The sequence below is a fragment of the Scyliorhinus canicula genome, chromosome 18 (assembly GCF_902713615.1).
Source record: "Scyliorhinus canicula chromosome 18, sScyCan1.1, whole genome shotgun sequence".
Classification (NCBI taxonomy): Eukaryota; Metazoa; Chordata; class Chondrichthyes; order Carcharhiniformes; family Scyliorhinidae; genus Scyliorhinus; species Scyliorhinus canicula.
The window spans coordinates 120,102,094-120,128,935 of NC_052163.1; positions in this window are offsets into that span (position 1 = coordinate 120,102,094).

Here is a 26,842-nt window from a genome sequence, read left to right on the forward strand (position 1 = left end):
TTCACAAACATTCACTGCCCCCACCACTAGGCGAGCAGGGTGTACCATCTGGAAGATGCACTTCAGGAACTCACCAAAGGTTCTTATGCAGCACCTTTCCAAATGCACGACTGCTACCATCTAGAAGGATAAGGGCAGCAGACACATAAAAACACCTCCACCTGGAAGTTCCCCTCCAAGCCACACACCATCCTGACTTTGAATTACATCACCGTTCCTTCACTGTTGCTGGGTCAAAATACTGTAACTACCTTCTGAACTGTGGGTGTACCAACATAACATGGACTTCAGCCGTTAACAAAGGGATCTCACCAGCACCTTCTCAAGAGCAATTAGGGATGGATAATAAATGCTGGACTAGCCACATCCCCTGAATGAATATAAAAAATCTGCTGCTTGTGGGAAGGTCATTCTCAAAAATGGCCCAGAGCTGGGGTGAATTAGGGTTAGGGTTAGGGTGAATTAGCCAGTGAATTAGCCTGCCGGCTAGTGGGGATAATTTCCCATGTGGTCCACCCCCAAAGCCCTGGTGCAGGTGGATGATCCAGCCCTCACTCTTTCTCCATTCATAGATTAGTTAAAAAGTGAATCTCGTTACCACGAGAACATAGAACAGTACAGCCCCTTCAGCCCTCGATGTTGTGCCGAACAATGATCACCCCACTTAAACCCACGTAACCCATATACCCGTAACCCAACAAACCCCCCATTAACCTTACACTACGGGCAATTTAGCATGGCCAATCCACCTAACCCGCACATCTTTGGACTGTGGGAGGAAACCGGAGCACCCGGAGGAAACCCACGCACACACGGGGAGGACGTGCAGACTCCACACAGACAGTGACCCAGCTGGGAATTGAACCTGGGACCCTGGAGCTGTGAAGCATTGATGCTAACCACCATGCTACCGTGAGGCCCCAAATGGTTGAGACAAATAATTTGGGTGCTTTCAAAGGGAAACTCGATGAGTACATGAGGGAAAAGGAGATAGAAAGGGAAGGGTAGAAACATCAACACAAACCAGTCAAGCCAATTTCATTCAAGCAATCCAAGATTGGCACATGGACAATGCAGGAGGGAGAAAATTGCAATCAGCACCCATGGAACTTACCGGCCCAAAATGTTTGAGGAAAGTCCAGCTTGCCTACATAATAGCAGTCACTATGCTGAGCATTGGATCCCAGCCCTCACTAGCACTGCCAGCGCTGTGATGGATCCTGAGATTGATTAAACTGATTTAATTTTGGATCTTCTCAAACAACAAGAATGTTCCTGAGAGACACGGTGAGGCTCAAACCAAAGAGCCAACAATGAAATTCCAGACTCCCCAGGATTAAAGACAATTTGCAAAAACTCCCAACAACAGCTGGACCTATGTGCAGAAGCGGCCAGGCCCTCATAAAGAGGTTACATCGTTCTACCCAATCCCCACATGAATAATGAATGGTTGATATTAACCAATATTCACCAGTGCAAAGAAATAGGAGAAGTGGCATCAGTAGCATGTTGGATTTACCTTGCTCTTTTAATATGGAAATAATTATCCCAAGGTAATTTTTCCCAAGCTGCTTCACAGGAACATAAGCAAACCAAGGTGCAGGCCGAGTCAAAGTACGAGATAATGTGGGGTCCATTGGACTAATTGAGTTTCAAGGAAGAGATTCAGGTGGCAAGACAGAGCGGTTTAGGGACTGAATTCCAGATTGTAAAGCCTGTTCGGACAGTATCAGGAATAAAACAAAGAATTATACACACTGGCTGCTCCAAGAGAAGGATAAACATTTCCACCTAGAAATATTACGCAACATGTGACAGACAGAAAAAAAAATGCAACGTCCCAGATTGGCAGCTGATTACCACCACAAAAAGTACATTTCACACTCGTTCAGCAGCTTCAGAAACACCCCCAAATCTACCATCAAACTTAAGACAAGGGTAACAACAAAAAAAAAGAATGTAATAAACCACCCAGTCCAGCACGTGCTGCGCTTATTTGCTCAGACACTCGAGGAATGTTTTTTTCAAAATTTAGAGTACCCAATTAATTTACCAGTTAAGGGGCAATTTAGCGTGGCCAATCCACCTTGCCTGCACATCTTTGGGTTGTGGGGGCAAAACGCATGCAAACACGGGGAGAATGTGCAAACTCCACACAGACAGTGACCCATAGCCAGGGTTGAACCTGGGACCTCGGCGCCGTGATGCAGCAGGGCTAACCCACTGCGCCACCGTGCTGCCCACTCGAGGAATGTTGAACAGGGACTCTGTCGATGTGCGAGAAAAAAAAGAAGAAAGATTTGCATTCTACACCACTTTTCACAACCACTGGACCCCTCAAAGCACTTAACAACCAACGAGGTACAATGTAGTCACTGTTATAGTGTAGGAAATGAGGCAACCAATTTACATTCAGCAAATTCCCGCAAACTGCGATGGGAAAATGACCAGATAATATTTTCCTGTGATGCTGGTTAAAGGGTAAACATTGGCTGGGGCATGGGTAAATCCTCTGCCCTTCTTTGAAGAAGTACCGCGGGATCTTTTGCATCCACCCGGGCAGATAGATGGGCCCTCAGTTGAATGCGACATACAAAAGGCCGTCTGTGCTGACAGAGCAGCACTCCCGTAGGGTGGCGCTTGAGTGCCAGGCTTGAGTGGGAATTGAACCCAGAATTTTGGGACACAGAGGGAAGAGTGCTACCAACTGAGCCACAGCTGCCACCCAGGAGGGTAGCCGGTTCTCTCACATCACTAGACTATTGCTCAAGGATTTTGTTTAATTCAGGAAAATGGTTCTTTCCAGTTCTGTTTGTAGGGTTGTGCAGTGCATCAAATGACTGTTGTGACACCAACACTCACTGTAGATTTGTTGCTTTAGGAGATTTTTGAAAACTGTGAAAAGGTGTGGCATACACCCAGATCTTTCCTCTTTAAAGAAAGAATATGCATTTTTATAGCACCTTTCATAACATGGAAACATGGCGGCCAATTTGTGCACTGCATGGTCCCCAAAACAAAAATGTGATCATGAACAAATGATTTGCTTTCTCTAGGGTTTTTTATTTGAGGGATAAATGTTGGCCCGGTCGTTGTGGGGCGCTCCCTTATTTTTCATCAAAATCGCACCATGGAATTTTTTAACATTGCAGCACGGTAGCATAGGGGACAGCACAGTAGCATAGTGGTTAGCGCAATTGCTTCACAGCTCCAGGATCCCAGGTTCGATTCCCGGCTTGGGTCACTGTCTGTGCGGAGTCTGCACGTCCTCCCCGTGTGTGCGTGGGTTTCCTCCGGGCGCTCCGGTTTCCTCCCACAGTCCAAAGATGTGCGGGTTAGGTAGATTGGCCATGATACATTGCCCTTAGTGTCCAAAATTGCCCTCAGTGATGGGTGGAGTTACTGGGTTATGGTGATAGTGTGGAGATGTGGACTTGGGTAGGGTGCTCTTTCCAAGAGCCAGTGCAGACTCAATGGGCCGAATAGCCTCCTTCTGCACTGTAAATTCTATGATTCTACGATCTGAAAGTGTAGACAGGGCTCAGCATCGGTTTAACATTGTCACGATAGAAAGATATTAGGAAATTGGGTCCAGAAATAGAGACCAAGATGTAGCAGGCAATTAGGGGTTAAACCGACTGAGGGAAAAGACTGCTAGCAGCATGGTCAGATGACTACACCCACAGCCTGAGTTACCTTGTCCCCTTTAGACTTAACCTTGTTCGTGAGAATATACAGGATGCCAAGGTTCAGCCAGGATTATCCACTCAAGATCCAGTGTCATTTAGGACAAGCTTGTTTGATCAGCCATTATCCCATCACCGAGTCTGATGATCTATTTGTCCATCAATGGCTGGTTAGTTGCATATGAATAGCACAGCTCTTTTGTATAAACAGAGTGGGCAATCATCAGCCAAGATAATGATAAGGGGTTCAATTCTGGAAACCTGAGAGAACCTTTGTTTGAGGGGTTGGGCAGAGCTTAGAGAGAGAGGGAGTGAGAGAGAGTGAGAATGAGAGAGAGGATGAGAGAGAGAGAGAGAGAGAGAGAGAGACAGACAGACAAACAAATAGAGGCAGAGAGAGACAGAGACAAAGAGACTGAGACAGAGAGACAGAGACAGAGAGGCAGAGAGAAATGCTGTTCTAAAACGTTTGAGGCAGAAAAGTTGAGGAAATCAACCAGAGAGGTCATGAAAGTTGCCACCGAGGCAATCTTTGGAAAAGGGTTCAGAACTAATGCCCCTACCAGAAGAAAAAGTATTTTGTAAATGCTAGTATTGCCTTTGTCTGACTGTGTAAGTGGAACGAGAGCTGCATGTTCTCTTACAGTGTTGTTAAATGGGAACTACTGTGTTAAGGTTACAAAACTGCATGTAATCTGTTAGTGTTAGAGCTGAAGTAAAAGTTTAAATATTGTTTTCCTTTCTTTTGGTTTAATAAAACTTGTTTATGAAATGACCAAGTCCTATTTCTTATATTATCACACATGGAACGATTCGATCTTTCCGGAGCACATTAAAATTTTTAAAAAGTTTTGACAGCTGGTCCAGTCACTTAGCCACTATTGAGTGCTGACCGGACATACTTAACAAACACCTCATCCAAAAGCATCACTTTTGACAATGCAGCACTCCCTAGGTGGGTGTGCTGGCTGAGGAATATGTGCTAAATACCTGAAAATGGGATTTGAAACCATCATCTTCGAAGACAAGGGCAAGCATGCCACCATGACTGATAAGCAATTTGGGTCAATTATACTATGATGCCTGGCTCCCACGCAGCCAGTTGTAAACCTGAAGATAAAGCCAATGGTGTTAGCTATGGCTGCTGGTTTGCGTGGAGTTTGCACATTCTCCCCGTGTCTGTGTGGGTCTCACCCCCACAACCCAAAGGTGTGCAGGGTAAGTGGACTGGCCAAGCTAAATTGCTCCTTAAGTGGAATTTTTTTTTAGAAAGATAGAACTGTTGGGTTGCAGATAGCACCAGAACCCCCATGTGCAGGGAAGTACCGCTATTAACACAGTTCTCACATTGTATAAGATCAATCGCGGTGATATTTGAATCATTTGCGGACCCGACAATTTGTGCAACCGACTAATTGCCCTCAACTATGGCCCTTCAATATCATGGACTTTATAGAATCATAGAATTTACAGTGCAGAAGGAGGCCATTCGGCCCATCGAGTCTGCACCGGCCCTTGGAACGAGCACCCCATTTAAGCCCACACTTCTAACCTATCCCCGTAACCCAGTAACCCCATCTAACCTTTTTTTTGGACTCTAAAAGAAACTTTAGCATGACCAATCCACCTAATGCGCACATCTTTGGACTGTGGGAGGAAACCGGAGCAAACCCATGCAGACATGAGCAGAACGTGCAGACCCCGCACAGTCTGTGACCCAAGCCGGGAATTGAACCTGGGACCTTGGAGCTGCAAAGCAACTGTGCTAACCACTGTGCGACCGTGCTGCCCATAATTGATTTCCTAGGTTCAACTGTTTAAATATTGAGGCTTGTTGGGATAAGGTAGGATTTTCTTGTGAAGTACAGCCTTTAGGAATGAGTTGATCCAAACATACTAATTGGACGGTGATTTGGGAATTAAAATTGGGGTAAAATTGCATTTCAGATTCAGGAAGGTCAGATGAGGCCCTCAACGCTGAAGCTAAATCCAGCTGATGGCTAAAAAAAAGTATGCTTCCAATCTCTTTAATTAGCAAAAGAGATCAAGCCCTTGGAAAAAAAGTCAAAGATCAAAGAGCACCAGGAATCCCAAATTTCCCCCCCTCCCGCCCCCAGTAATTCCCTTGCCAGCTGCACTTCGCACTCATGAAACACATTGTTGGTGTCGGCCAGTCTTTCGGCATAACTCGAAGACCGTTTGTGTTTTATCCAGGTTGCTAATGTATCTGTTACACGCCGTTCTGGGACACGGGACTGCGAACATCTGTCTTCATCATTCTTCCGAGGGTTTTCATTTGATCTATATAAATTTGTTGCTGATAAACTTTATTGTCGGTTTTGGTGCCAAATTTAAAGGAGCGCAAAAATACCAGCCCCTCTGAAGCCATTCTCCTTGCGGCCTACCCCCGACTCAATGTGAAGCCTCAGTGAGTGAAGTGGGTCACCAGAGGCTTTTATTTTCTCATCAAGCTGATGCTTGAGGTGCCTGCATTGCTAAACTGGGAATGGACTGCCAGTGAAGTTGATTTATAGGATCATGCAAAGGATGGAATGTCTCTCCTTTTGTCTTTCTCTCTCACTCGCTCTCTCACATGCAGAGACCATAGACTCCAAGCTGTCACGCTGATGTTCCAATACTCTTAAATGGAAGGCAGTAAGGGGCAACATCCTAATCTTGTTCAGGAAGAGTTTAAATTTGTAGATGATTTACTTGCAATTTTGTCAGAGTGAAGCCTGTATTGACAGCAAGAAAACGCAAGCTTGCAACAAGGTAAAAATTCATTAAATGCTGCAATCTACTCACTTTCCTGTCTACCTCAGAAACCTGGACACTCAGTAAAGATCTGTGGAAGAAAATAAAGGTCTTTGAAATGTAGATGCTAAGATCAATGCTAAGGACATTTTCCCCAAGTCAGCGTGGGTCTCATCCCCACAACCCAAAGGGTGCAGGGTAAATGAATTGGCCACATTAAATTGCACATTAATTGGGGGAAAAAATAGTTGGGTACTTTAATTTTGAAAAATGAATGCTAAAGACTCCACATACAGACATTAAGACAAATTAATAGGTGCTTCATAAGACCATAAGACATAGGAGCAGAATTAGGTCACTCAACCCATCGAGTCTGCTTTGCCATTCAATCATGGCTGATATTTTCTCATCCCCATTCTCCTGCCTTCTTCCCAATACCCTTGATCCCCTTATTAAATAAGAACCCTATCTATCTGTGTCTTAAAGGCATTCAGTGATTTGGCCTCCACAGCCTTCTGCAGCAAAGAGTTCCACAGATTCACCACCCTCTGACTGAAGAAATTCCTTCTCATCTCTGTTTTAAAGGATCGTCCCTTTAGTCTGTGATTGTGCCCTCTAATTCTAATTTTTCCCTCACGTGGAAACATCCTGGAAATGGAAAATCGCTTATTGTCACGAGTAGGCTTCAATTAAGTTACTGTGAAAAGCCCCTAGTCGCCACATTCCGGCGCCTGTCCGGGGAGGCTGGTACGGGAATCGAACCGTGCTACTGGCCTGCTTGGTCTGCTTTAAAAGCCAGCGATTTAGCCGAGTGAGCTAAACCAGCCCCTCACCACATCCTCTCCACGTCCACTCTATCCGGGCCTCGCAGTATCCTGTAAGTTTCAATAAGATCCCCCCCTCATCCTTCTAAACTCCAACGAGTACAGAACCGTTCCTCAACCGTTCCTCAACCGTTCTTTATACGACAAGCTCTTCATTACAGGGATCATTCTTGTGAACCTCCTCTGGACCCTTTCCAAGGACAGCACATACTTCCTTAGATATGGGGATTCAGGTAGCAAAAGCAACAAGGATTCTGAAAAATGATATCCAGAAAATAGTGCGTCAGTATTTTGGCCGTTTGATCAGAGCTGAAAAGCTGCAGCGATCTCTTTCAGAGGGCAAAATGGAGGACAGCAGAAAGAGGGCTCAACTGGGCATGGTTGGATGACAAACATCACAGAGCTGTAGCACACGAGCTACAGTGGATTTGTAAGTATGACACAAGAGTGTGACATACTGGGGCAGCACGGTGGTGCAGTGGTTAGCACTGCTGCCTCACGGCGCCGAGGTCCCAGGTTCGATCCCGGCTTTGGGTCACTGCCCGTGTGGAGATTGCACAGTCTTCCCGTATTTGCGCAGATTTCGCCCCCACAACCCAAAAGATATGCAGGTTAGGTGGATTGGCCACTCTAAATTACCCCCTTAATTGGAAAAAATGAATTGGTTACTCCAAATTTAAAAAAAAGAGTGTGACATTCTGTGAGAGCAGGACCTCTGGTACGAGTAGCTACAAGGAGCAGAAACAATTTCCTTTAGAATTCATCACCGGCCACGCCTGCTGCAAAATCGCCAAGGGCGGGACGTGGTCCACATAAAGATCTGTTGACCTTCGGCGGGAATTTCAGGTCGTCGGACCAGCACGGCCGGAGAATCCCGCCCTAGTCTGTATTCAGAAGTTAGGCTGTTTAGGATATCTTGCCCCAGGGTTAATAGCGGGGATAGAGACTTATGTTTCGTTATAGTTAAAGATATAGGCAGGTATGATAGCCCAATGTTGGACTAGCCTGTCACCACTCACTGTTTAAGTTCACAGATGAAGAATGAGCATGTGGAATGTTGGAGAGAAGCCTATGTCATGAATCAGCAGCTCTTCAAGAGATGAGGGGAAGTGAGATGGAAACCAAAATCCATTTAAAGCTCACAAATGACTTGTACAAGGCTTAAGTGTCCCGGAGCAGAACAACAAACAGAGACATGGTGGCTTTGAGAAATTTAGTGCCGGGTGTTTTATTTTCTGCCGTTGAGGGGCAAACCACATTCTGACCAACCTCTCCCGCAGCAGAAGCAAGCCTTCCCCACCTCTGAACATCGAAACAGTAATTACACGCAAGATGCCTTACGCTCCCAAAGGAGTTATCTATCTTATGACTGAAGACATGGCCAGCATCCTGGGATCCTCGCCATGGCAACTGTGGAAATGCACTCAGCAGCTTGTAAATGTTTCGGAAAGTCTGTTTTAAGGGTCTCTGTGGAAAGGCTCGCGTTAACTAACGCTTTCTTTCAGGCAGTTGATGGGGCCTGCTGTGCAAATCCTACAGTTTTTTAATTTCCAGGAAGTCTGTTTGATGGAGATCATGAGTCCTGTATCCATATCTGACACCTGCTGTACAGTGGCTATTTTAGCATCACTGTGCACCTCACACTGACTGAATCGGCGGTGATCTTCAAACTCTACTCCGAGCAGAGCTCACGTTCGAGGCTGACATTTAACAACAAGAGCAACTTGCATTGAAATAGTGCCTTCAATGTAGTCAAACCTTCCAAAGAGTTCCACAGGAACATTATCAGCAGAATTTGATACTGAGCCACATATGAGTAGTCTTCAATGGTTCAAGATCAGTTGACCGATCTACGCTCACTATGCTTGATTCGTTAAGCCTGGGCATGGGTTCAGAGAAAAGTAAACAAAGCTATAGAAAGAGCCGGAAGCTAGAGTGAGGGCATGGAGCAGACATTATAAAGCACTGTGAATAATACCTGACATACACATAGAAACTAGTGTCTGCACAGATCCCAGATATCAAATATACAACGAGAAGATATTAGACGTTAGGTCAAAGATGTAAGTTTTAAGGTGTGCCTTAATAGAACAAAGAACAAAGAGAAATTATAGCTCAGGAACAGGCCCTTCGGCCCTCCAAGCCTGCGCTGATCCAGATACTCTATCTAAATCTGTTGCCTATTTTCTAAGGATCTGTATCTCTCTGCTCCCTGCCCATTCATGTATCTGCCTAGATACATCTTAAATGACGCTATCGTGCCCGCCTCTACCACCTCAGTCGGCGATCCAGGCACCCACCACCCTCTGCGTACAGAACTTTCCACGCATATCTCCCTTAAACTTTTCCCCTCTCACCTTGAACTCGTGACCCCTAGTAATTGAGTCCCCCCACTCTGGGAAAAAGCTTCTTGCTATCCATCCTGTCTGTATCTCTCACGATTTTGTAGACCTCAATGAGGCCCCCCCCCTCCACCTAATGGAGGAGAGATGACGTGGCTTCGGGAAGGAATTCCAGAACTTATGGTGCAAGCAGCTGAATAAGGTTGGCAATAAAATGGAGCAATGAAAATCAAAACTTTGCAACAGGCCATACAGAACTTAGAGGAATGCAGATCTTGGTGGATTGTAGGGTTGGAGAAGGTTACAGACATGGGGAGGAGCTGAGCACAGGACTGAGGGAGTTCAGGGTCATTAGAGGTTCTGTGATTTGGGTGCGATATTAAACTAACTCAAGGGCATTGAGACGAATAAAGAATCCATTCTAGGCTCACAAGTGACTTGTACAAGGCTCAAGTCTCCCTGAGCAGACCAACACAGGACATGGTGGCTTTGAGACATTTAATGCCAGTTTTCTTTTTTTGCAGTTGTTGGACAAATCACATTCTGACAAACTTGTCCCACAGCAGAGAAGGCAAACATGTCTCCTTGTATATGTGAATTATAAAGATTGAATTGAAAATGAACAGAGTTCTCCTGGTGCCCGTGCCAGCATTTGTCCCTCCACCACACCACAAAAATATATGAACTGCTCATTGCTGTCTGTGGGAGCTTGTGTTGCGCAGATGGGTTGCTGCACTGACCTCAAAACTGCATAGCCCATCGCGTCGCCTTTCCCCACCCCTCCACTGCTTTTCATTGTGTAAAGATGAGCGGGATTCCCCGACCCCCCTCCGGATACCGGAGAATCCCGTACCAGCCTCCCCGGACAGGCGGCGGAATGTGGCGACTAGGGGCTTTTCACAGTAACTTCATTGAAGCTTACTCGTGACAATAAGCGATTTTCATTTCATTTTTCAGAATCCCGGCCGAGATTTGAAGGCCAGCTACGGACTAGGTGGTGACATAGTCCTGGAACCTTGTGCTTGATTTGATCACGTGCCCTGAGCATGTGGTTATGCTGGTTGGTTGTGCTATAGTTTTTCTCAGGCTGGTGTCCTTGGTGTGAATAGGCATTCCATCCGTGGGTGTAGGTCTCACTATGTAGGCCTCTGGAGGAGTCTGCATGTCCACTAGTGTAGGGGGCCTATGTTGTAGGGTGGATGACTGGAGAGACAGCATCTGTTGGTGCTGGTTCCAAAACCTGTCAGAGGTTATGGTGGTTGGGTACATAATGTAATGTTAAATGTTTCTCTTGCAGCAGCTGCTTGTAGACTAGATCACTGTGGACCCTGCAGACCAGTGATAGATGACTTAGTGGGTGGCATGAATGACCCTTCTTCATCTGAATGGGACGCAAGATTGAAATCAGGTGTGTTCACTAACCATGACCCCAGGAACAAGATTAAATACGTTTTACTTAAATTTAGAGTACCCAATTCTTTTTTTTCCAATTAAGGGGCAACTTAGCGTGGCCTATTCACCTAACCTGCACATCTATGGGTTGTGGAGGTGAGACCCAGTCAGACACGGGGAGAATGTGCAAACTCCACACGGACAGTGACCCAGGGCCGGGATTGAACCCGGGTCCTCGGCGCCGTGAGGCAGCAGTGCTGTTAAATACGGTTAATGCATCTTGAATATTTCAGAAAATGCGTGATTATTTATGTATCAATAGAACTTCCAATTTCTAATGGTAAAAATAACATAAATATTTACACTTTAGACACAGAGGGAGCACACGGCTCCCACAGTCAATGCTGTGAGCAATCAGCACATGCCTCACTTCACTCGTCCTCGCTTGACGTGCGAATCACTTCAGTTAGACCGGTAGGAAAAAAAATCTACGTTGACGGAAATCGGCGGAATTTAACAACTCTGTGCCTGGGCAACAGTCAACAAACTGTCTTGATCGCTGCACTCAGAAGCCAGATTGGCCGCATGTTGTCCCCGGCTACCTACCACTGCTGCAGACTATTCGATCCCTGACTATCTCATCAGTAAGGGTGCCAAATGCACATTTCTTTGCTAACATTTTTAATGTTGCTGTATAAGATTGTATTGGTCCACCTGCTCTTTGGTTTGCTGAGCTAAACATGTGTCAGTCGAGTATTATAATTTTTGTTACCAGAAGATAAATGGGCGGCACGGTGGCACAATAGTTAGCACTGTTGCCTCACAGCTCCGGGTTCAATTCCAGCCTCGGGTAACTGTCTGTATGGAGTTTGCAATCTCTCCCCGTGTCTGCATCAGTTTCCTCCGGGTGCTCCGGTTTCCCTCTACAGTCTGAAGAGGTGCAGGATAGGTGGATTGGCCTTGCTAAATTGCTCCTTAGTGTCCAAAAGATTAGGTCGGGTTACTGGGTTCACGGGAATAGGGTGGAGGCGTGGGTTGAAGTAGGGTGCTCTTTCCAAGGGCCGGTGCAGACTAGATGGGCTGAATGGCCACCTTCTCCACTGTACCGGATTCTCAAATTTTTTTAGAATTATTTTGGGGTCCTCCTTCTCCTCCTACATTTGGAAAGCAAACAAACCCCTTGATGGCCTCAGGTCCCACTAACTTTAGTAAGGTGTAAGCTTGTGCCCTTTTTGATTTGTTAGATAATGCAGCACTGCAGTAAATACACCACTACTTCACAAACATTTCTCAACTGTGTGCAGTGTTTTCACGAAAGACGAGCAGGTCGATGCAGCCAAGTCCTCGTGCCATACCCAAACTCCTGGCTCCATGTAGGAGTGCTGGGTTCACAAACAGTGACACCAGGGACTTGCAACAGACAATACTTTATCCACTAGCTGAGCGGCTACTCCATGCTTGTGCTCCGGGAAGAAATCCCACGTTCCTGTCACGTGGCCGTGTCATCACATCATCACGTGACATCGCGATCTGCGACTGGCATTGGAGAAGCACAGAGATCCCAGAGGGTAGTCAGGCTGGAGGAGGCTACAGAGATTGGGATGGAGGAGACTATCCTGAGAATTTTAAAATCAAAGCCTTTGCGGATCGGCAGCCCGACAGAGGAACTGAAGCAGAACGTGATGTACAGGTGGAAATTCGGTACAGGAGAAAAAAACCAAAATGAATAATACCAGCACGGATGCTTTGAGGTTCCTCACAGCACATGTTTTGCTGACCTCTACATTTGTTTTAGATTCCTCGGCATGTTTAACTGGAGCTGGAACCTGTCCATGGTCTTCACTTGAAGACGGGTGTGAAGAATTAATTTAGCACATCTGAATTCATTTAACACACTCCACCGACAGAAACGATGCCTAACTGCATCAGACCGCAGTGCTTTTTGAACTGATCCTTGTTTGAAAGGGAAGGAATGGCCAAGGAGAATATTGTGTGTTCAAATAGGTGCCTCCCCATGAAATAGAATTAAATCAATATATTTATTAAAAGCCGACGTACAGGGCACTCAGCCAACACTCCGTATTTCCAGGGCGGCAGGGTGGCGCAGTCGGTTAGCCCGGCTTCCTCACTGGGTCCCAGATTCGAATCCCGGCTCTGGGTCACTGTCCGTGTGGAGTTTGCACATTCTCCCTGTGTTTGCGTGGGTTTCACCCACACAACCAAAAACATGTGCAGGGTAGGTGGATTGGCCATGCTAAATTGCCCCTGAATTGGAAAAAAATGAATTGGGCACTCTAAATTTATTTTTAAAAAACACTTCCATCATTTATCATCCAGGGCGGCATTCTGGCACAGTGGTTAGCACTGCTGCCTCACAGCTCCATGGACCCGGGTTCAATACCCGCCTCGGGTGACTGTTTCTCCCTGTGTGTGCGTGGGTTTCCTCCGGGTGCTCCGGTTTCCTCCCACAGCCCAAAGATTTGCAGGTTAGGTGGATTTGCCATGGTAAAGTGCCCCTTACTGTCCAAAAGGTTAGGTGGGGTTACTGAGTTGGAGGGATGCGGTGGAAGCGTGGGCTTAAGTAGGGTGCTCTTTCCGAGACTTCTGGTGATGGCGGGTGGGAGGCAGCCGCACACTGGAGCGCTCCCGCTCGGGAATGGAAATTTTGGAGTTTTAATGTCTGGTACCGGGGGCAACGGAGGCTGAAAAAGCCGTAAGAAGGCACAGGGAGGAGAATTGTCCAAGCTTGGGAAGAAAGCGTCCGTGAAAAAGGGGGTTAATGAAAGTCCGTCGGTGAGTGGAAAAGTCAGCGCCGGAACTGTAAGGAAAGCGGAGGCTGGAGCACCAGGGGAGGCTGCATTGCTCACAGCCGAATAAATGACCAAGGTGATGGCTGTGGAACTTGAACAAAAGTTCACAAAGCACATGGAAGCGATGGAGAAGGAGATGCGGAAGGTGACAGAGACCAACAAGGTTCCGCAAGCGAAAATGGAAGACCTGGAAAACAGATCCAGGCGGCAGAATCTGAGGATCGTGGGTCTGCCCGAAGGGGTGAAAGGCCCGAGGCTGACGGAGTATTTTGCCGCGATGCTGGCGAAGCTATTGGGGGAGGGGGAACGATCCCTCCCGATATGAACTGGATCGGGCTCATCAGTCGTGGAGGCCTGTACCAAAGGCGAGTGAGCCGCCAAGAGTAGTAACTCTGTGTTTCCGTAGGTACAGCGTGAAGGGGAAGGTCCTGAGCTGGGTAAAGCAGAAGCAGGTGGTGAGGTGGGCTGGAGCTGGTATACGCATATACCAGAACTTTACGGTGGAGTTGGCGAGGAGGCAGGTGACCTTCAGCCGGGTGAAGAAGGCACTGTACATCAGCAAGGTGCAGTGCGGCATAGTATATCCAGCTAAGTTGAGGGTGACCTACAAATCCTAGGACTTTTATTGTAGGACGCCGGAAGCAGCGGAGGAGTTTGCGAAGGCAGAAGGACTGTGGCAGAATTGAGAAATGGTTGTGTACCGATGTAGCCTCATGTAACTTTATTTTTTCACTGCGTGTTGGTGTGTGTACTAAATGAGTCGACGCTGTATATTTGGACAAGGGAAAGAGATGGGACTTTCATTTGCATTGATGGTTCTTTGGGGCTTGGGTGTGTATGCTGAGGCTGTGTGCTAAAGGGGATTTCTTGGTTTTCCTGGGACCGGGCAAGGGGGAAGGAGACCCAGGCGGGGGCCTCCACGCTGGCCGGTTTAAGCCGGATAGTGAACGGGAGTGAGGTGGGGGGAGGGGCTACGGCCATCGGAGCCTGGTAGAACAGGTTTCGGTGAGTCTAACCAGGGTGAAAATTTGGGGGAAGGAACCGAAGTTGGGGGGAGGGGTTTACAAGAGGAAGTGGAGGGGAGCAGTCTGGGAGGGGGGGGGGGGGTGCACAATTCATGGGTGTCATTCACGGTACTCTTTCGGGGATTGGATGGCATTGAATATTAGGGGGGTAGTTGGGGGGTGGACCGTATATGTCAACGGTGACCATAGGCAATTCCTGATTCCTTTTTCCTTTTTTTTTCCACCTTGGGAGGTTTAGTTTTATTTGATGCTTATATAGTCAGACGGGTCGTTGTTTGGGGGTTGGTGGGAGGATAGGATCGTTGTTGTTAATAAGGGGATTGACATTGTATTTGTTACCGTTTACTGTTTGTTGGTGTAACTTCTGAAGAAAATGTGAAAATGGAGAATAAAAATATTTAAAAAAAAGTAGGGTGCTCTTTCCAAGCGCCGGTGCGGACTCGATAGGCCGAATGGCCTCCTTCTGCACTGCAAATTCTATTATTCTCTGACCTGTCTATGTCCAACAGAATGACCCCTAGGTACCACAAGTCAATGATGCAAGTCCTCGATGTAAATCTAAAAGAAACCAGGACACTATCCTTGCATCCTGGCCAATATTTATCTCTCAGCCAACATCACTCAAATCCACATAATCTGATCATCACATTGTGGTTTGTGGGGACTTCCTGTGGATAAATTGGCTGCCACATTTTCTACATCACAACAGTGACTGCACTTCATAAATACTTCACCAGCTATAAAGCGCTTTGGGAAGTCATGGTATTGTGGAAGGCACTATATAAATGTAAGTCTTTCTTACCTTATTATCATTTATAGCATTGACGATAGAGAACAGCTGCTGTGTCAAAAATTTGTTTCCACATTTCCTCCAGTGCAACAGTGACCTTCTTCTCCATTGGTGGCTATGCCTTAGGTTGCCTAGGTCCCACTGGAATTCGCCACCTCGCTATCTCGCTTTTCCCCTTTAAGAGACATGAAGTAAGGTGCGCATCAGAAACTCTGACCTCCACGGCAATTCCCAGGGAAGTTTCAATTTCCGAAAGGCAATTCCCTGCTCCCTGAGACTCTACGCAAATGTCTCTGACTCTGATTGAGTCACTTGTATGGTATTTACTTTGATGGTGACCCAGGAAATGTTAGACATATTAAAACCTAGCTTAACTTTAGGGCAGCACGGTAGCACAAGTGATTCGCACTGTGGCTGCACAGCGCCAGGGTCCCAGGCTCGATTTCCCGCTGGGTCACTGTCTGTGCGGAGTCTGCATGTTCTCCCCGTGTCTGTGTGGGTTTCCTCCGGGTGCTCCGGTTTCCTCCCACAGTCCAAAGGCGTGCAGGTTAGGTGGATTGGCCATGATAAATTGCCCTTAGTGTCCAAAGGAGGGGTTATTGGGGTACGGGGATAGGATGGAAGAGAGGGCTTAAGTGGGTCGGTGCAGACTCGATGGGCTGAATGGCCTCCTTCTGCACTGTATGTTCTATGTTCTATGACTACACAACTGAACCCCCCTCCCTCTCCCAAACACGCACACTGAGCCCTACTCTCCCCTCAATCTTCCAACGACCACCCGAACCCTTAACTAGCCCCTGACCACCTGACCAAACTCAGCTAACCCCCTGACTACTCCCCTGACCATTCTCCCCACTGACTACCCCCAACTCACCCAATTGTTCACCTCACCCACCTGCTGAAGTGTTGGGCAGTGTAGACCTGTGAAGCGAACATATGCCACCAACACTGAAGAAGGTTCAACTCTTCTTTATTAACTACTAATAAAATAACAGACATACGAGAACTGTGGGTTTACACGATGCTAGTTTAACTAGAGACCTGTGCCTGTCCGAACCTGTTGAATCTCTCAGCACGTGGTGAGAGTCTGTACTAAACTTGATGAGCTCTTGTGCTTCTGAGAGGCAGCATCCAGAATGAGCGGGAAAAGTGATGCCCTCTGCCTTTATAGTGTGTGTGTTCTAACTGGTCATTGGCTGCAGTGTTTGTGCATGTTGATTGGTCCTAGTGTATGTCCCTCAGTATGTGTCTGCACCATGATATACTGGTGTATATTATGACACCCGCCACCTCACCCACCCACCAATCACCTCAAAACACCTAACACCACCTCACCCACCTACTACTGTCAACCACCCAACCGCTCCTCCACCTTTGGCATTCACCCACTCATCCATTCACTACCATTCGAGCCCTCGGAGGGACGCTGCACTCGGCATTTCTGCTAAAGCTGAACTCAGCAGCCCCAGCAAGAAGTGCAGCGCAACGCCGAGACATGGGAAAAGCTGGAGCGGGCCAGTGATCTGACGGCGATTGCGGTTCCTCAGGTCATCCGGGTCGATACCTCCTCACGTAGCACGTTCTCAGACCACGTGCCCATCGCTTCCATGAAAGGCCTTGGGACTTTCTGCTCCATTAAAAGGAGCTATATAAATACAAGTTGTTGCTGTAAACCCATTGCGATCTTGCTGAGATTAAAATGGCCGCTGTTTGGATCCATTCACCCTCTCCGAGAGAGGCGATGAGCTGTTAGCCAAAGGCAAAACATTATTTTGTGAAAGATGCCAAAGCAAACACATTCCTGATGGAGGGAAAAGCGCAGGGAATAGCCAAATCTTCCCTCAAATCAGGCCTTTGAGCTATGAGTTCAGATACTTAACAAATGCCCTCTGATTCTGTGTTTCGTGCTCTCATTTGTTGCAGTAGCTATCTTTGCCGTCTTTGATTCTGTGCTTCAATAATAAAATAAAATTGCTTCGGATCAATAAATTAAAAAGCATTGGGGTGGGTCATTGCAAATTCAACAAAACGTGGTCATAATCTGCAGTAAAGATAGAAATTCTACTTGATAATTATCACCGTTTGTTGAACAGGAAATAGACATCTTACTGATGTTGTGTGGTAGAAGGCTCTTTGTTTTGAAAGCTGGAAAGGATGTTCACATTACAAACGGCTACATACTATGTTTAGAGTAGCTGTGCGAATCTTAGATGCTTCCCAGATGTGGCTGGAGATGCTTGAATGTGGTGACTCAGGTCTACATGGCAGGGAGGGGGGGGGGGATCTTTGGGCTTCTAATGCTCCAAGGAAGGCCTGGCTATCTGCGCTGTTTGAGGCCCATTCTGGGAACAAGACCATTAGACCATAAGATGTAAGAGCAGAAGTAGGCCATTTGGCCCATCAAGTCTATTTCACCAATCAATGAGATCATGACTGATCTGATGTAATAATCCTCAACTCTATTTTCCTGCCCTATCCCCATAACCCTTGATTCCCTTACTGATTAAAAATCTATCTCAGGCTTGACATACCTAATGGCCCAGCCTCTACAGCTCTCCGTGGTGAAGAATTCCACAGATCCACAATCCACTGAGAGAAGAAATTTCTCCTCATCTCTGTCTTAAATTGGGTTCCATCTACAGGCGACATGGTGTTCCAACGGTTAGCACTGCTGCCCCACGGTTGAGGACCCAAGTTCGATCCCGGCCCTGGGTCACTGTCGGTGTGGAGTTTGCAAAACTCTACCCGTGTCTGCGTGGATCTCACGCCAACAAACCACGCCAACAAACTGCAGGGTAGGTGGATTGGCCTTGCTAAATTGCCTCTTAGTGCCCAAGGATAGGTAGGTTAGGAGGGTTTATGGGGATAGAACGGAGGGAGTGGATCGAGGCAGGGTGCTCTTTCAGAGGTTCGTGCAGCGTCAATGGGCCGAATGGCTTCCTTCTGCACTGCAGGAATTCTATTCTAGTCTCTGATTCTAACACTGTAGCAGGCCAAGGACAGAAAGGTCAGAGACTTCCGTAATGTTTCTAAGTGCTTTACAGCCAATGAAATTCTTTTTGAAGTGGAGTCACTGTTGTAATGTAGGAAATGTGGCTGCCAATTGACACACAGCAATTGACACACAGCAAGATCCCATAAACAGCAATGTGATAAAGAGCCGATAATCTGTTTTTTGAGCGATGTTGACTGAGGGCTAAGTATTGGACACTGGGAAGAACTCCTTTGCTTTCCTTCCAAGCAGTGCAATGCAATCTTTCACACCCGCCTACCAGAAAATATGGGGCCCTGGTTTCACTTCCTGCCTGAAGGAAGGACCTTCGCCCGTGTCAGCCTGGATTACTTGCTCAAGTCCCTGAAGCGGGGCCTCGAACTCACAACTTCCTGTCTCAGCCACAGCTGGCAGTTCAGTTGCAAAGTTTGCAGGCTTTCCTGGTGGATCAACAGCAGCGACGTTAGAATGACTTACTTTAAGGGTCTTGGCGGCCCTCTTCTTCCTCTCTCCCCCTCCCCAACCCCCCCCCCCCCCCCCCATACCCCAGTAAGGGGCCCAGCTCCACTGCCGAGAGAAGCAATGCTTCTACAAACAACCTAAAGAGAGAGGGGAGGGAAGGTTTGCTTTTTCAGCTGTTGTCGTTGCTCAGTTGAGTGGAATCCATCCCCACCTGTCTTTACTTTAGCAGTCAGACAGATAGTGTACTGCCGAGGCCTGCCTGGATTTATCATCCGTGGGAACATTTAAAGCTCTGTTTTCAGTCACAAGGCTGCCTTGATGCCTCCTCCTTGAAGAAATTGCTGGCAGTTCTCTCTTTGAGTTATTATAAGAAGATACTGGTGGGCGGGGAGGGTGGAGAAGTGGGGGGTAGAGGAGGAGCGGGGGGAGGTGGAGGTGTGTGACTTAAATAGTCTCGTTGACCTTGCAAATTGACACAGTGACAAATGTCACAAACCTGGAAACTATGATTCAAATTGTTCTGAATTCCTCCAAAACCCCACATGTTTCAAATTACGTTCCTTCATTTTGGAAGGTGGGGACTAGCCGGGAGGGAGGGCGGGGGGGGGGGGGGGGGGGGGGGGGGGGGGCTCAGGAATTCTTTGTTACAGTGAAGCTGTAAGTCTTGTGCGACTTGTGCTGCCCATGACAGTGTCTTCTGCATTTGCCTTTCCCCTTGCTTTGATGTTTCTCACCCTTCCTGCCAAACAGCTGCTCACCTCGAGGGCCCCCTGTCCCTCCCTGCAGGAGGCCAGGGGATCCTTTGCAACTTTGAACTCCAACCCCGGAGAAGGAAATTGGAGTTATATGTGAACATCGGGAGGGTCATGGCAAAGGAGAACAAAGACTTGTCGGAAATGTGCCGGCCAATTTGAGCACAGCAAGCTCCCACAGACTGCAGTGTGGAAATGAGCAGATAACTGATTTCTTTTCATTTTTGGTGACTGGATAAATATTAACCAGGGCAGAAATCCACTGCTCCTGTCCGTAGACCGCTGCGAGATTATAATTTTTATTAGTGTCACAAGTAGGCTTACATTAACACTGCCTGTGGCATCAGAATGGTCAACAACTTCTCTTCTAACCCGGTGTGTCCCAACGGCCCCTACCCAACAATTAAAATATCTCCAATGGTCAGTCCGAATATCCGTTGCTAAAGAAAGCCGAGGAGGTGACCACCAGAGGACTCTCAAATAGTGAAAGGTTTTGATTGATTGGACGTTGAGAGAATGTTTCCTCTTGTGGCGTAAAGCATCCATCGGTATGAGGTAGTCACCAGAAAATGCAATGCGGGATTCGGGAGATATATCTTCATCCAAAGGGCAATCAGAATGTGGAACCCGCTACCACTGTGAGGAGTTGAAGTGAATAGTATAATAATATAGGTGAGGAAAGATGGGAGGAGATTCAAGTGAAGCATAAATGCCAACGTGGCCTGGATGGGCTGACGAGCCCCTGTTTTTGTGCCCGATATCCTATGTAAACCTCACCCACTTCCTCAGATCATAAAACATATTGCCAAAAATTCAGGAAAAAATTGAAAACACTGGGGAATAGGTGACCTGTCTGGAATGTCTGGAAAAGGGGAAGGTGAGTTAAATATTTTAAACACGTGCCCTACTATTGGAGTCAATGAGGAGCCCCGAAAAGGTGAATCAGAAGGAGTTTATTTCCTAAACACAGCTGAGAAACATAGCAATTTAGCAACAGTCCAAGTCCCCAGTCCGGAAAATCCTGAGATCCCGGCTCCTTCCTGGGGAATCTCGGGGAATTAATAACAATATTAATAATAATAACTTATTGTCACCAGTAGGCTTCAATGAAGTTACTGTGAAAAGCCCCTAGTCGCCACATTCCGGCGCCTTTTCAGGGAGGCCGGTACGGGAATTGAACCCGCACGTCTGCATTGCAAGCCAGCTGTTTAACCCACTGAGCTAAATCAGCCCCTTTGAGCCAGCTGTTGGGCCTCCGCCCCTCAAAGGAGGAAATCGTACTCCACGATCCCCATGGGAAGATCGATCGGGTCTGTGGTGAATGTAACTCCGTAATTCACACTGTATTGTATATACATGAGACCATGCATTTGTAAGCGCAGTTGCGTTGCCCGACCACTAGGGGGAGTAGCGCTGGGAATGCTTAGGAGTTTGTACAGGGCTCCACCCTTGGCTCCGCCCACGACTCCTCCCCCTGGACTGCTGTATAAATACCAATGCTCAGAGCCAGTCGTTCAGTTCATCGAGAGTTCAACGGGTAACAGGCTGGCTCTGTTGTAAGTAGATTAAAACCACTGTTCATATCTTAAAGCATGTGTCTAGTGAATTGATGGTTCCATCAGGGTCGACTCCATGAGATTCGTAGGGGTCATCATACCCCTTTTGGGGGTAAAACTGTGAAGGAAAAGCAAAGCCTTTTATAGAACTCAGTGGAATGGGAGGGGAGAAGGGAAAATGAACTCAGTAGGAATGCTGACTCCTGTCACAGAGAGACAAATGTTTATCTTTTAATAATAATCTTTATTGTCACAAGTAGGCTTACATTAACACTGCAATGAAGTTACCATGAAAATCCCCAGGTCGCCACGCTCTGGCGCCTGTTTGGGTACACAGAGGGAGAATTCAGAATGTCCAATTCACCTAACAAGCAGATCTTCCGGGACTTGTGGGAGGAAACAGGAGCACCCGGAGAAAACCCACGGAGACACGGGAAGAACATGCAGCCTCCACACAGACAGTAACCGAAGCCGGGAATCAAGCCTGGGTCCCTGGCGCTGTGAAGCAACAGTGCTGACCACTGTGCTACCGTGCCACTCATCATGGTCCTGCTGTAGATTGTTGGGTACCGCCTGTATACATTAGCTAGACAGGCTCGGAAGCATCTTCCCGGTAACTGGCTTGGCATATTCTTGGACGTCTCATCACATGACCTCCTCCTCCAACTGTTCCACCCAGTCAAACTCTGCACAATAAACAAAAAAGCTGAAAGAAACAGGAAAAATGAATACGTGCGATTTTTGCCGTTGCGATGGGGGGCTTTTTCCCGGGTCGTTCAGGAGATTAGAATTAGAATTAGAACAGTACAGCACAGAACAGGCCCTTCGGCCCTCGATGTTGTGCCGAGCAATGATCACCCTACTCAAGCCCACGTATCCACCCTATACCAGTAACCCAACATTAACCTTATATTTTTTAGGACACTAAGGGCAATTTAGCCTGGCCAATCCACCTAACCCGCACATCTTTGAACTGTGGGAGGAAACCGGAGCACCCGGAGGAAACCCACGCACACACGGGGAGGACGTGCAGACTCCACACAGACAGTGACCCAGCCGGGAATCGAACCTGGGACCCTGGAGCTGTGAAGCATTGATGCTAACCACCATGCTACCGTGCTGCCCTAAATTCACACTGTGATCAATCCTTAATTCTCAGTGACAGTCCTAGAGGATTGCCAACCCTAACAATTATGAGAGAGTCATTATGAGTGGGCGGGGATGGGGGAACTGACCCCAAGCTTAATCATGTACGTCGTAAGGAGGCCTTCTCCAGAAGCTGATATAGCCGCAAAATTTGATTTCAGTAACGACCGAGGGTTTTAGACACATGGTAAAGTGGCCTAGTTTGAGCCAATTCTTTACCGCTTTAATTGTACTGGGATTTGGAGCTGACATTTCTGAAAACTGAATTCAAGGTAGTACGTTGGCAAAAGGGGTGGAGAATGCTCTAGATCAGTGCATCTCAAACTATCTGATGTGGCGGACCAGCAGTTTTTTTTTCAATGTGCCAGGGACCGGTGAGCGAAACAAGCCAATCCAGGATTACTGTCTCTTTCTTTTCTGGAAACACTCCAAGTACCGGCAGACGATGGCTCGCGTACCGGCACCGGTACGCATACCACACTTTGAGAAGCACTGCTCTAGAAGATATGGGAATCACCCTTGGTGCTGGCCTGCTTCTTTTCTGGCCAGGCTGGCAGGTCCATCTTTGTTTTGCGAGGTCTGGTTTATTTGAAGGCCGGACTAATGTGCAGCCTATGTTTTCAATTTCATTTTTTTTGTATAGAAATTTAGAGTACCCAATTATATATTTTTTCCTAATTAAGGGGCAAATTAGCGTGACCAATCCATCTACCCTGCACATCTTTTTGGGTTGGGTGGGGGGGGTGAAACCCACGCAGACACGGGGAGAATGTGTAAACTCCACACGGACAGTGACCCGGGGCCGGGATCGAACCCGGGTCCTCAGCGCCGTGAGGCAGCAGTGCTAACCACTGTGCCACCGTACCGCCCTATGGTTTCAATTTCTATCACATCCCAGTCCTTTCTCCTGACTGTGCCTCTCAATACCACAGCTATTTCCTCAATCTTTGTCTTAACAGCTGCATATAGTGACACTGATACTCCTGGCTAAAATGGAGCTGATTGGATAATTTCCATGTCAATCATGTCTGCAAACTGTGTGTGACTGAGATCGATTTGTTGCACATAATTTATATGTAACCATCTTCTACTCAGTGCATTTTGCTGCTTGTATAATAATAATCATCGCTTATTGTCACAAGTAGGCTTCAATGAAGTTACTGTAAAAAGCCCCGAGTCGTCACATTCCGGTGCCTGTTCGGGGGGGGCTGGTACGGGATTTGAACCCGCGCTGCTGGCCTTGTTCTGCATTACAAGCCAGCTTTTTAGCCCACTGTGCTAAACCAGCCCCATAACCAGCTTGTGGTAATCAGTCTATGTTTACCAGGAGGCGTTACTTTAGTTTTTGTTTGCTGTGATTCCTAGAGATCCTTTTTAAGTAGACTCTGTAGACTGTCTGCCTGTGAGTCTATCTGGAGTCCCCTCCTGCCTCCAATTCTTTGGCTGACACAGTGATGCCAAAAGGCATATTGTAGCTTTGTTCTACCAATCAGCTTGTGGCTCCCTTTACTCTGATTCATGTAAACAACAACAACTTGCATTCAGAAGGGTGGACGAATTTACTTTTACACGGTCAGGGTAGTATTGCGATTATTTACTGAACTAGTAATCCAGAGGCCTGGTCTGATAATCCAGAGAAAATGCATGTCAATCCCACCAGCTGGGAAGGTTCATGGGCTGGATTCTCCGATTGCCGATGCCAAAATCGTGTTCGACAATTGGCCAGAGGATCCGCTTTTATGTCGAAATCAGGAGTGGTGCGTTTTTCGGATGCTCCGCCCTCTCAAAAACAGCCGCACGCCATCAGGCAGCCTCAGGACGTCAGCTGAGGCCCTCCCCCGATGCTCTGGCCCCGATGGGCCGACTTCCCAACGGCGTGGGGCACGTGTGCTCACAGTTTTCGGGGATCTTGCGTGGCGGCTGCGGACTGTGTCCACCGCCGCCACAGTCGGGGGAGCGTTCCGCTGGCCGGGGGGGGGGCAGGGAGGGTTTCGGCGGGGGCTGGGGGACTGGTGGTGGGTAGTCCGGGGGGTGGCGAGGGAGTTACGGGGGGCACTATCTGGCAGCCCAGGTACGTGTGCGGCCGGCGCCATGTTGTACGGTGCGGCTGCCACAGGTCGCCGCCCTGCATATGCGCGGCCGCAAACCCGGCAATCCTCCGTCCGTATCTGCAGCTAAAGCCGGGCATGGCGTGGCTGTTTGCCCCCCACCGGGCGGTGCATCGGTGCGGGGGCGGTGCTCAATTTAAGGCTAGACATCTGCTCCGGAATAGCCTCAAAATTGGAGAATCCAGCCCAATAAATCTGCAATAAAAAAGATAATATTGGTAAATGGTGACTTGGTCATGAAAAATGCATCTGATTTATTAATTCCCTTCAAGGAAAGACACTGACCATTCTTCTGTAGAAGTGTCATTTAGAACCGAAACATTAACTCTGTTTCTCTCTCCCCAGCTGCTGACAGGCCAGCTGAGTTTATCCAAACATTTTCTGTTTTTATTAACCTACCTTTCTTTTTTCTAAATTTAGAGTACCCAATTATTTTTTTTCCAATTAAGGGGCAATTTAGCGTGGCCAATCCACCTACCCTGCACATCTTTGGGTTGTGGGGGTGAAACCCACGCAGACACGGGGAGAATGTGCAAACTCCACACGGACAGTGACCCAGAGCCGGGATCGAACCTGGGACCTCAGCGCCGTAGGCAGCAGTGCTAACCACTGACCCTTTTAACCTACCACACGTACCTGGTCTGCTCACTATGTGACTCCAGACCCAAGGCGGTGTGGCTAATTTGTTTTAACTGCCCTCCGAAATGGCCTCAATGCAAGTTTTACTGTTTAATAAATGCCCTTGCCAAATTTCCTGACTCAAACTGGAGCATCCAGCAGGTAAATGTCGAAGCGTAAATAAGACTGGGGGCCCGATTCGCCGCCAAAATTTCGCAATTTATTTGTGGCGTGTTTTTCAGGCAGTTTCCTCACCGCTATTCAATGACACTTAGTCACTTTTTTGGGCCCTGGGGAGTTTCTCGCCGGTTTAGGCCAGACTTAGAATTTTTGGGCGCGAGCCCAACGCGGCCGGAGATTCGTGCCCTGGTCTCTCCGAGCTTTGAACATTACAGTGGCTGCTGTCGGGGAAGATGAGAGTTAAAGCATCCCAATCCGCTCCCCTCCTCACTTGCCATTTTCTATTTTCTTCCCTTTCATCATTTCCCTGTTTTATTCCTTTCTGCTCCATCCTTTGCTCCCTCTTCAGAAAGATTGCCACAATCCACCCCCCCCCCCCCCCCACCTCCTTTTTCAGCCTCCCCCACGCTTGCAAGCGATTGCGATCCAACACCCCCAGTTGGTGCAGCCCCAGATCAGATTGACTTTCGATTTTCCGACTGTGCTGCTCCAGCTGTCCTGGGAACGGACTGTGAGATGTGAGCGAGCATTTAGCCCAGGCACAGACCCTCGATTGTAAAAAAAAATACCCGATCGTGCTATGTCAAACAGCTGACGTTAGCAGATGTGAGCTCTATGTATGGAGAGCTGCAGGACCACACACACACACACACACACACACATACATGCACGGTCAGGAATCAAATAGGAGGTTGGGGGTGTGGGGTGTGGAGGGGGAAGTTGTGGGGGGATGGGGGAGGAAGGCGGAAGGAGGGGCTGGTTGGCCAAACAAAAACAAAAAAGACCTCCCAAAGAAAATGGTCTCTCTGTCCCTGGGTTTGGCCTGGGTGATTGCTGACACCTGTACCTCACTCATTCAGCCCGGGGCAGTTTGTTTTCCATCACAGCCCTGCCAATTTTTTTCTTTTCTTCAAACCCGAAATGTTTACTCACAACACACCACGCATAAACAAAGCTCGGCTTAAAGATACTTTCACGGGAGACAAACATATTTCTTAGCATAAATACCGTCTCAGGTTTGGGTCGCCGAGGCAATGATGCGATTGTCAAGAACACTTAGCCTCCCCTGTTCCGAAGAAGCAATTCGAGTCGCAGAGGCGTTCAGCGAGGTTTCTGTGATATTCTCTGGCCAGCGAGCTTCTCGCCACTTCAGGCGCTTAGCAGCTACGTCGTGCACTTGCAGGTCAGGCCTCTTTGGATGCAGGGATATTGTTTCCTCTGGCCGGAGGGGCCTAGAACAAGGGGTCACAGTCTGTGACGACACGGGGTTGGCCATTTAGGACCGAGATTAGGAGTGGCTTCTTCACTCAGAGGGTGTGAAGGCCAAGTCACAGAACATTTTTGAAAGTGAAATAGGTAGATATCTAGACTCTAAAGGCTTCAAGGGGTTTGAAGGAGCCCAGGG